The sequence below is a fragment of the Bos taurus genome, chromosome X (assembly GCF_002263795.3).
Source record: "Bos taurus isolate L1 Dominette 01449 registration number 42190680 breed Hereford chromosome X, ARS-UCD2.0, whole genome shotgun sequence".
NCBI lineage: Eukaryota > Metazoa > Chordata > Mammalia > Artiodactyla > Bovidae > Bos > Bos taurus.
The window spans coordinates 51,912,949-51,925,458 of NC_037357.1; positions in this window are offsets into that span (position 1 = coordinate 51,912,949).

Here is a 12,510-nt window from a genome sequence, read left to right on the forward strand (position 1 = left end):
TATTTTGCTGTTGTTATTTAGATTGTTCTACAAATTTCAATTAGTATGTACATAAAATCATTGAAATATTTCAATCTTTTTACTGTTGCCTTTTACTTTTGCCTTTTCCAGAATGTTATATACTTGGAATCATACAGTATGGAGCCTTATCAGTTTGGCTTCTGTCACTCAGAAATACACATTTAAGTTTCCTCTATATCTTTTTGTCACTTGATAGTTTATGTATTTTTATTGTTGAATAATATTCCATTTATGGATGAACCCTAGTTTGTTTATCCATTTATCTATTGAAGGACATCTTGGTTGATTCCACATTTTGGCAATTATAAACTGCTATAAATATTTGTGTGAAGATTTTTGTGTGTTACTGTTCAGGTTTTTATACCCTTAATTTTTTTGTCTACTTGCTCTATTAATTACTGAGCGAGAAGCATTGACATCTACAACTATAATTTCAGATTTGTCTATGTATCTTTTCAGTGGTAGGATTTGCTTTAAGCATTTTGAAGCATATTATTGGGTGCAGCATATTTAGGATTTCTGTGACCTTGTGGCTCAGCTGGTAAAGATCTGCCTGCAATGTGGGAGACCTGGGTTTGATCCCTGCGTTGGGAAGATCCCCTGGAGAAGGGAAAGGCTACCCACTCCAGTATTCTGGCCTGGAGAATTCCACGGACTGTATAGTCCATGGGATCTCAAAGAGTTGGACACGACTGAGTTATTTTCATTTTCACTTGATGAATTAATCTAGCATTATAAAAACACTTTTGTTTTTCTGAAGTAATATTCCTTGTTCTGAAGTATACTTTGTCTAATGTTAATATAATGACAAGCCTTAGCATTTTTCTTAATACACATTTGTACCCATTGAATTTAGCCTATATGTATTTTTATATTTAAAATCTATTTCTGGGACTTCCCAGGTGGTCCAGTGGTTAAGAATCCACCCTGCAATGTGGAGGATGTGGGTTTAATCTCTGGGAAGGGAACTAAGATCCAATATGCTGTGCAGCAACTAAATTTGAGAGCAGCAACTAAGACCTGATGCAGCCAAATAAGTAAATAATTTTTTAAAATAAAGTCTATTTTTTATAGAGCGTATGTTTGGGTCCTGCTTTTTCATCCAATCAGACAAACTAACATTGTAATTGGAATGTTCATAATAGTTATGTTTAATGTAATTTTCAAAACAATTTGGTTCAAATTTGATGTTTTGCTGTTTTCTATTTGTATCTCTTTTTGAATTGATCTTTTCCTGCCTTCATTTGAATTACTTGACCATTTTTAGTAATTTATGTTATCTCTTCTGTTGGCTTATTAGTACACATTATTTTATTTTTACTAGTTTCGGTGGAATTTGCACACTGTATTTTTAACTTCTATCTACTTTTAAACACTGATTTTAGCACTTCACATATAAATGTAAGAATCTTACAATAATCATATTTTATTTTATTTTCCCTTATTGTGGTATTTTTGTAATGTATTTTACTGTACATATCATATGAATTACATAATGTATTTATCTTATTTTCAGTAAGTTCAGCAGCTCAGTAGTGTCTGACTCTTTGCAACCCCATGAACTGCAGCACGCCAGGCCTCCCTGTTCATCACCAACTCCCGGAGTCTACCCAAACCCATGTCCATTGAGTTCGTGATGTTATCCAACCATCTCATCCTCTGTCGTCCCCTTCTCCTGCCCTCAATCTTTCTCAGCATCAGGGTCTTTTCAAATGAGTCAGCTCTTCGCATTAGGTGGCCAAAGTATTGGAATTTCAGCTTCAACATCAGTCCTTCCCATGAACACCCAGGACTGATCTCCTTTAGGATGGACTGATTGGATCTCCTTGCAGTCCAAGGGACTCTCAAGAGTCTTCTCCAACACCACAGTTCAAAAGCATCAATTCTTCAGTGCTCAGCTTTCTTTATAGTCCAACCCTCACATCCATACATGACCACTGGAAAAACCATAGCCTTGACTAGACAGACCTTTGTGGACAAAGTAATGTCTCTGCTTTTTAATATGCTATCTTATTTTAGTTTTTAAAAAAATATTTAAAACTGAGAAAAAGTATATTTACTTACCTATTTACCATATTTGGTGTTCTTTGTCCTTTGCCCAGATTCAGTGTTCCATCTGGCATTATTCCCCTCAGTCTGAAGTACATTTTAAAAAATACTTCTTATATTGCTAGTCAACTGGCAACAAACTCTTTCAGGCTTTGTTAGTATTCAAAGAAATATTTAAAGAAATATTTATAACCTCAGATAAGCAGAGGACACTATCCTTATGGCAGAAAGCTAAGAGGAACTAAAGAGTCTCTTGATGAAAGTGAAAAAGGAGAGTGAAAAAGTTGGCTTAAAACTCAACATTCAAAAAGCTAAGACCATGGCATCCGGTCCCATCACTTCATGGCAAATAGATGGAGAAACATTGGAAACAGTGACAGACTTTATTTTGGGGGGCTCCAAAAGGACTGCAGATGGTGACTGCAGCCATGTAATTAAAAGACGCTTGCTCCTTGGAAGAAAAGTTATGACCAACATAGATAGCATATTAAAAAGCAGAGACATTATTTTGCCAACAAAGGTCTATCTATCTAGTCAAAGCTATGGTTTTTCCAGTAGTCATGTCTGGATGTGAGAGTTGAACCATAAAGAAGGCTGAGTGTTGAAGAATTGATGCTTTTGAACTGTGGCGTTGGAGAAGAATCTTGAGAGTCCCTTGGACTGCAAGGAGATCAAATTGGTCAATACTAAAGGAAATCAGTCCTGAATACTCTTTGGAAGGACTGATGCTGAAGCTGAAGCCCTAACACTTTGGCTACCTGATGGAATTTGAAAAGACACTGCTGCAGGGCAAGATTGAAGGCAGGAAGAGAAGGGGATGACAGAAGAAGAGATGGTCAGATGGCATCACCGACTCGATGCACATGAGTTTGAGCAAGCTTCAGGAGTTGGTGATGGACAAAGAAGCCTGGCGTGCTGCAGTCCATGGGGTCACAAAGAGTCTGACACGACTGAGCGACTGAACTGACTGAAAGTATTTTATCATTATTTTCAAGGATATTTACAGAGAACAGCAAATTCTAGTTTGACAGTTTTTATTTTTTTAGTACTTCAAACATGACTCAGTCATATTCTGGCTTACACCATTTCTGATAAGTAAACCATGCACGGTGATTTTTACATTTGTGTTTCTTTTTTTTTATTTTTTAACTTTACAATATTGTATTGGTTTTGCCATATATCTGCCACAGGTATACACATGTTCCCCATCCTGAACCCTCCTCCCTCCTCCCTCCCCGTACCATCCCTCTGGGGCATCCCAGTGCACCAGCCCCAAGCATCCAGTATCGTGCATCGAACCTGGACTGGCGACTCGTTTCATATATGATATTATATCTCCAGCTGTTTTTAAGATTTTCTTTTTATTACTAGTTTTCGGATATTTTGTCATTATATGCTTTGGCGTGGCCTTATTTGTTTTTCCGGCTTGGCTTCATTGAGATTCTTGAATCTTTGAGTTTTCAGTTTTCCTTAAATTTGGAAAACATTCTGCCATTATTTTTTTCAAAAATTTTTTACTGTTCCCTAATTATAGATACATTAGACATCTTGGTACTGTCGCACAGATCAATGAAGAAGCTCCTGATAGTTTCTGTTCCTAGGGCTGTCAACTCAATGAGCTTTCAGTGAGTGTCAGGTCTACCATTAATCTCAACAAATACTATTTTCATTCAAAGCTTCATTTGGGAACATTTATATCTGCCGTTTAACTCCTCATTATAATAATACTTTCCTTTAATCCTTGGGCATATTTATAATAGCTGTTTTAAATCTGTGGATGTTAACCTCACCTTGGATGCTGCTATAATTTCTGTTTTGTTTATACTGAGTATTTCTCTCTCTTAATTATTGGTCATAATTTCCTACTACTTTTGTATTACTAGTAACTTTTTATTAAATGATGAACATTGTGAATTTTACGTGGTTAAATATTGGGATTATGTTTTCTTCCTTTAAAGAATGCAGGATTTTGTTCTTGGAGGCAGATCATCTTAACTCTTGAGGATTTTCTTTAAACTTTATCAGGCATGTTTACAGCAGGTTTTACTCTAGTGTTAATTTATTACTACTACTCAAATATTTTCCTTCTGAGGACTCTACTGAATGCTCCTGGTGTGTGAATGCTCACTTTTGTCTGTGTGTTCTCAGTTGTGTCCGACTCTTTGTGGCCCCATGGATTGTAGCCCTTCAGGCTCATCTGTCCATGGAATTTTCCAGACAACAATACTGGAGTGGGTTGCCATTTCCTCCCCCAGAGGATCTTCCCAACCTGGGGATTGAACCTGTGTCTCTGGCATCTCCTGCATTGGCAGACAAATTCTTTACCACTAGCACCACTTGGGAAAGCCAGTATTCGGAAAGACTGCAATTTGACTGAATTATTCCCCACCTGTGCAAGCTCTGGAACTGTTTCAAACTTCAGTTCCCCAGTTATTCAATAGTTGTTATTCACTGTGTTCTATATATATGATAAGGTCAAATATGTTAAGAATTTTGTAAAATCTTTGAGTTCCTTACTGATATTTTTTGATAATACTATTATTTACCAAAAAAATGCTTTGTATTATTCCTTCTCACTATAATTATGCATTTTATACTTGTTCTGTTATTCTGATTTTTTTCCTTTATGTCTTTAGGCACATATAAGTAATTAGAATACCATCTAGTGGATTGATCTTTCTCTTTATAAATGTCTTTTTTTAATCTATATAATTGTCAATTGCTTTGAATTCAATCTTGTTTGATATTTAAAAATCAGTATCAGCATTCTTATAGATACAATTTGCAAAATATACCTTTTAGCATTCTCTTAGGTTCACCCATTCTTTGTTCTTATATTCAATGTGAATCTTACATAACTATCTCATAGTTGTATTTTACTGGAATACTGAGGGGCTGAGTAGAGATTTAGACCCAAGTAGAAGTGAGAAGTTCTAACACTTGGACTCTTAGAGCCTGAGCTATATCACTTCCCTGAATATTACAAGTCCTCTCTCTTTTCAGTCTCTATGTTCTCTTTGGCAGATCCTATTCATTTCTGCATTTGTCACTACAATTCCATATGTCTAGCCCAAACTACTCTTTGGCCCTGTAGATTTTTGTCTGAACTTTAATGGAACTCTCCTGAATGTCTCAAACTTACCTCAATCTCAGCAGGTCAAAATATGTTCCACCATTAAGATTAACCCTATTTCTCTGTCTCAGGTTTCCTGCTCAGTGGTGTTCAAAGTGCAATGCTGGCTCTGGTCACAGAGGTGACCCTTTTTAAGTTTCTTCAATAGACAGTCAAGTTTGCTAAAAGAGAAAAAGAAACCTGTCATTATTTTAAAAAACAAGTTAGGGGATATTCTTTACCTCATACTTATTCACTTTTGAAAATGTATATGAATCACAAACACTGACAAAATCTACTTGGCACATTTCTTTCCCGTGAAATATGCATTCATACAACTAATGCCATTCTTCAATTGCTGACAGGTGTCTCAATTTTTCTACTCAATAGCTTTACTCTAGGTCCTAGTTTGTACTTCCGCATAGTTTCTCTTCCCCCTAATGTCATCTTCCTCACAAGTTGGACTTACCACAATTACCTCTCAAGTCCTCAACATTAAGGACTTCATTTTTTTCCTTTTGCTTTTTTTCCTTTTTGGTTCCCAACATCAATAGCCTGATTATCTCCACTATATCCACCCTTGGGCTTCCCTGATAGCTCAGTTGGTAAAGAATCCACCTGCAATGCAGGAGACCCAGGTTCCATTCCTAGGTCAGGAAGATCCTCTAGAGAAGGGATAAGCTACCCAATCCAATATTCTTGGATTTCCCTTGTGGCTCAGCTAATAAAGAATCCACCTGCAATGTCGAAGACCTGGGTTTGATCCCTGGGTTGGGAAAAATCCCCTGAAGAAGGGAAAGGCTACCCACTCCAGTATTCTTGCCTGGAGAATTCCATGGACTGTATAGCCCATGGGGTTGCAAGGAGTCAGACACGACTGAGCCACTTTCACCTTCACTTCACTTCATCTCATACCCAGTTTTATTCGGTGTGAGGAAAAACATGTCTCTCTTTAGAAGAAACAATAGGATTGGAATTTGCTACTACTAAAATATCTTAAAAAACATTATTTTAAAATTATATTGAAGAAAATAGGTGGCTGTTTCAATCACTGCTTTAATGGATTTATTATTTGTTTTATGAAATGCTGAGAGCACTGGTCCTGGACCCAACATTTTGAGCTGTATCTTGGGTTTACAACTTACTGCTGCTGCTGCTGCTGCTGCTAAGTCGCTTCAGTCGTGTCCAACTCTGTGCGACCCCATAGACAGCAGCCCACCAGGCTCCCCCGTCCCTGGGATTCTCCAGGCAAGAACACTGGAGTGGGTTGCCATTTCCTTCTCCAATGCATGAAAGTGAAAAGTGAAAGTGAAGTCGCTCAGTCGTGTCTGACTCGTAGCGACCCCATGGACTGCAGCCCACCAGGCTCCTCCATCCATGGGATTTGCCAGGCAAGAGTACTGGAGTCGGGTGCCATTGCCTTCTCCGTTACAACTTACTAGTTGTACAATTTTAGGTAATTTGCTTAATCACTATGTATCTCAACTTCCTCCTATGTACAATGGGTACATTGATAGTACAGCCCTCACAGATTTCTTCTGAGGAATGGATTGATTAGTACCTGTAAATAGCTGAAGACACTGTTTCAAATATAGTACACACTAAAAGTAGTGCTATGTTACGAATACTGGATTAGTATCATAATTTTCTGTGTAGTCCAAATTAACATGATGACATATTCAGAATTCCTTTATGGCAATAATATAACTATACAAAAAATTAAAATCTAAAAACCTGACACTGAAGTAAATAACAGAAAAATTACATTTTATCACACATCTATTTCCATATGTCATTTGTGGTGAATTCCTTTATGACTTTTTCTGCTTTTATATGCACATTCCCATATATATTTCATACCTTAGTTTTTTTTAATTATTAGAGTATCTGCAACATACACCATTTATTCAGAAATACTTTTTTGAGAAAAATAAACTGATCACATAACATGTATTTTATGATGTAGCCCAATATGAGAAATGTTGAAATTAAAAACAAATTGATCCTAACACAGAATAAGACAATTTAGGTCATTTGATATATGCAGTTAGGATCTCTGGCATTTTGATGTATTTCCTTGTAGCCTTTCTCTAGGCACGTTTGTATTCAATATAATTGTATTTCCGCCATACTGCTGGTGGTTCTCAGGTGTTAGTGTGCATTAAAATCTCTCAGGGGAACATGATAATAATGTATATTTTGGGGCCCAGTTGGAAGTGGATTTGACTCATGAAATCTGGAGAGGAGTACCAAAGTCTGTATTATTAACAAGGGAGATAGAAGATTCTGAAGCAAGTAGTCTTTGGGAAATGCTGCAAAAAATCACTGATACATACTGACAAGGACTCCCTCATGGACCAAAATTTTACTCAGGCTTCTCTGGCTTTCTTTTCAATGAGGTCTTGTCCTCAGTTCTGGCTTTGGCCTGCTAAGTCCAGTTTTAGCAAGACATTCTGGTTAGGCAATTTATCAAGAATTCTCCCAACCTTGATATCTATTCAAGCTTGATACATAACCAAGTTCCTCTTCATAATTTTTCATCCTCTCCTGCACCTTTCCCATTGGCCATAAATCCCTACCTGTCCCTGTCGTATTTACAGTTGAGTTTAATTTCTCTCCCCTATTGCAATAGTTTTGATCCTTATTGCAATAATCTTGAGTCAAGTATTTCTTACTGTTTTTAATAGGTAAAAGGCATTTTTCTTTTATAATATAACATAAAATTTTTGTTCATGTTTTAATTTGCTGTGTCATACTACCCCTGCTAGGCTCCTTGGGAAATTCAAGTCTTTGACTCTAGAGAAATGAAGTGACTTGCCTGTTATTCTTTAGTTATGGGTAGAATTAGGCTAAGGACTTAAGGATCCACACAGTCATAATGGCTACTTTAAACATTTATTCAAGATATATCAGAATTTCTGCTCCTGATCAGGATAAAGTAACTTAGAGTGTTTCATTCTGAAACAAACAAATCACCTTTCATTCTATGAACAAACTGTTCAAGACATTCTAAGAACTGTCCTGTTCCAGACACAGGACATTAAGCAACAGAGGTCAGTGGTCCCTAAAAGACTGGGAAAAAGTGAGATTATTCTTATGATTGCCCCAGCCTACTTCCTGAAGAAAGTTTTCAGGCCACAGTGTAGAAAGTGAGAATCCGTGGAGAGCCTGGTGGTATACTATAGATTAGGATAAGAAGGGAATCTGGGGAGTCCAAAGCAGCTAGAGATTGCAAGACAGAGTACCAAAAAGGAAAGAGCCCACGGAGAAAAAGTTTTCGAGATTTACAGAGGGTCTCCCTTGACTAAGGAGAAGGCAATGGCACCCCACTCCAGTATTCTTGCCTGGGAAATCCCATGAACCGAGGAGCCTGGTAGGCTGCAGTCCATGGGGTCGCTAAGAGTTGGACACGACTGAGCGACTTTACTTTCACTTTTCACTTTCATGCACTGGAGAAGGAGATGGCAACCCACTCCAGTGTTCTTGCCTGGAGGATCCCAGGGACGGGGGAGCCTGGTGGGCTGCCGTCTATGGGGTTGCATAGAGTCAGACATGACTGAAGCAACTTAGCAGCAGCAGCAGCCCTTGACTACTTATCCGAGTACTGATTACACACCTGTGAGCAAATGATCCCAGATCAGGAAAAGAACCATCCAAAAGGATTAAAGAGAATAATTTCTTAAGTGCATAGAAGTTTGGACATAGTGCCTGCTCCTACCAGTCAGATTTGAAGATCTCATAATTCACAGGACATCAGAAAGAGTGTTTGGATGAGTTTTTCCTCATTAATGGGGTACAATTAAGCTTAAGCTAAACAGTACTTTGTTCTCATCTTACAAAGGTTAAAATAAAAACCTAAAAAGATCAAACTGTTTACAAGTAACTTAGCTGTGTTCCAGAATAAAAACCATCATATTTACAGAGATATAAAACTATGTAGCACTCAAAAGGTAAAATTCACAATACCTGGTATCCAGTCAACAATTGCCAGGTCAGCAAAGAATCAGGAAAATCTAACCCATTATGAGGAGAAAAGAAATCAATCGATCAAAACTGACCAAGAAAAGATAAAGATGGTACAATTAGACAAGGACATTAAAATAGATATAACTGCACTGCCTATGTTCAAGAAGCTGGAGGAAAGACTGAAGATGTTTAGTAGAGACATAGAACACAAAAAATGTTAAAAAAAAAAAAAAAAGACCCAAATTGAACATCTAGAAATAAAAACTACAATGTCTGAAATTTAAAAAATATGTTAGATGGGGTTAATGGCAGATTAGATATTACAGAAGAAAAGATTAGTGAGTCTGAAGACATAGGAATAGAAACAATTCAAAATGAAATGTAGAGAGAAAAAGATTTTAAAAATGAATAGATCTCAATTCCATACCCTTATTTTTACAGCACAAGGAATTATAGCCATTACCTTATAATAACTTTGAATGGAATATAATCTGTAAAAATACTGAATCACTATGCTGTGCACCTGAAGCTAACATAATACTGTAAATCAGTTGTGAAATGAAAGTCGCTCAGTCGTTTTCGATTCTTTGCAACCCCATCGACTATACAGTCCATGGAATTCTCCAGGCCAGAATACTGGAGTGGGTAGCCATTTCCTTCTCCAGGGGATCTTCCCAACCCAGGGATCAAACCCAGCTCCCCCACATTGCAGGCAGATTCTTTACAAGCTGAGGCACAAATTGTATTTCAATTTAAAAATGAACAAGCATTACTGAGTTGTGAGACAACTATATTGATAATCATTTAAATGAAAATTGTCTAAGCCCTCTAATGACATGATAGAGATTGTCAGAGTGAATAAAAAGCAAGACTGAGCCCTTAATATCTGAACGTTATGGAGAAGAGAGGGCTTGTTGCATACACAATAAACCATAGACACATACTGAGAAAAAGAACTTTTTGCTAAAAATATACAACACACCATGGTCCAAGCATCATTAAGATAGTACTCACCTAAGCTAGTACAATTCTAAGTCAGGTAGAGGATCTTTATGCACAACTCTATAAGGGACAAACTGGGACACTGAGCTGTCCAGAGAAATCTGTAATGATGGAGGGTGGAGGTGGCTCCCCACAGCAGAGGAATGGAGTGGGCTTGTGACACTCAGTTTGGATGCTACTTCCAGCAACGGAGGGGAATCTGAGGGACGTGAATCCTGCCTGTGCCAGTTCACATGCTCTTTACCTATCTTGGTTCTCACAGCAGCCCTGGAAATTATTGTCTCCATTTTACTAATAAATAGAGAGAAATAACTGAGGCATTGTCATGATAAAAACCACTGTTTATATTGCTAGCTGCTTCCCACGTGGCTCAGGGGTAAAGAATCTGCCTGCAATGCAGGAGATGCCTTTTGCACAGGATACACAGGTTCAATCCCTGGCTCAGGAAGATCCCTTGAGAAGGAAATGGCAACCCACTCCAGATTTCTTGCCCGGGAAATCTCATGGACAGAGATGCCTGGCGGGGCTATAATCCATGGGGTCCCAAAAGAGCTGGACAAAACTTAGTGAGTAAACAACATATTGCCAGCTAAATGATTCAAAAATATTTTGAAATTCATTATTCTTGTTTATTGGTGCTTTTTCAACAAGTTTTCATCAAATTTTTCATTGTCTTTAAGTTGACTGATACATTTAGTTTGCTTCCTCTTGTTTTTTATTTTTTTAGCCATGCAGCATGTGAGATCTTAGTTCTGGACCAGAGATCAAACCTGTGCCCTCTGCGGTGGAAGTGCAGAACCTAACCACTAGACAACCCAGGAATTCCTGCTTCCTCTTTTAAAAATCAAACTTTAATCAGAGATTAAGTAATCTTGCTAATTTAGGAAAACTAGATAAAAACTTTAATCTACGCATGTGATTTCAGTAAAGGAAACATGGTGCTGAAATCAAGATTTAAAATTTGTCTTCTTAATAAATTTTCTCTTCTGTTTCAAAACAACAACAACAAAACCACTTTAGAAGGCATATTTTACAATCAGAAACATAATAATGCTCATTCCATTTGTGGGAACTAAATGGAAAATATTTTCCATTGGCTACACAGGAAAGAGTAAATTCCTGAACAGGCTAATCATAACTTTTAAAACAATGTTTGAGCAAAATTAAAAATACAAATAAATGTTAAGATTTTCAAATTTGTAGAGATGCCTTATTCATTTGGTTATGTATGTTTATATTACTTAGAAAGCATTTTAACTGGTTACACAAGACAGCAATTACATTTCATGTTATATGCATGAAAATTTTTAAATGAGATCATTCTAAACAAAATCAGCACATTTATTATATGAAATACATGATATTAGGGAAGGAGACAGGGAATAGACATAGGATTTTGTCCATTTCATTCCTGTAATCAGTCCTTTTTCTACTCACTAGACAACTTTTAAATTTCATATAGAAATAAATTAGTTCTATTAACTAAATGTATTCATGTAATGTTCCCAAATTTGCCCACTGAGAGTTGGCTTGCTGAAACATGACTGTTATTTTCAGTTTTGAAAAACAGGAGCTAATTGAAAGTTTTTATTTTCTTGGGTTCCAAAATCACTGCAGATGGTGACTGCAGCCATGAAATGAAAAGACGCTTACTCTTTGGAATAAAAGCATGATAAACCTAGACAGTGTATTAAAAAGTGGAGATATCACTCTGCTGGCAAAGGTCCATATAATCAAAAGTATGCTTTTTCCAGTAGTCATGTACGGATGTCGGAGTTGGACCATAAAGAAGGCTGAGCACCAAAGAATTGATGCTTTCAAATTGTGGTTCTGAAGAAGACCCTTGAGTCCCTTGGACAGCAAGGAGTCAAACCACTCAATCCTAAAGGAAATCAAGCCTGAATATTCATTGGAAGGACTGATGCTGAAGCTCCAATACTTTGCCCACCTAATGCAAAGAGCGAACTTATTGGAAAAGACACTGATGCTGGGAAAGATTGAAGGCAGGAGGAAAAGGGAGTGATAAGCATGAGACGGTTGGATGGCATCATCAATTTATGGACATGAGTTTGAGCAAACTCTGGGAGATTAGTGAAGGACAGGGAACCCTAGCGTGCTGGAGTGCTGCAGTCCATGGTTTCGCAAAGAGTCAGACATGACTGAGTGACTGAACAACAACTGAAAAGTAGGTCAAATATGATCCAATTAGCTTTGAAGAGTGGTAAGAAGACAAAAAATAAACATAACAAGTTAAACATGTCTCCTTGGCAGGGGCTGTGAAAGAGGCAATATTTCTCTTAAGAGGTCTAATCATGACTAAGTTTAATCATGAGTAGTTTAATTATGACTAAACCTGGTTT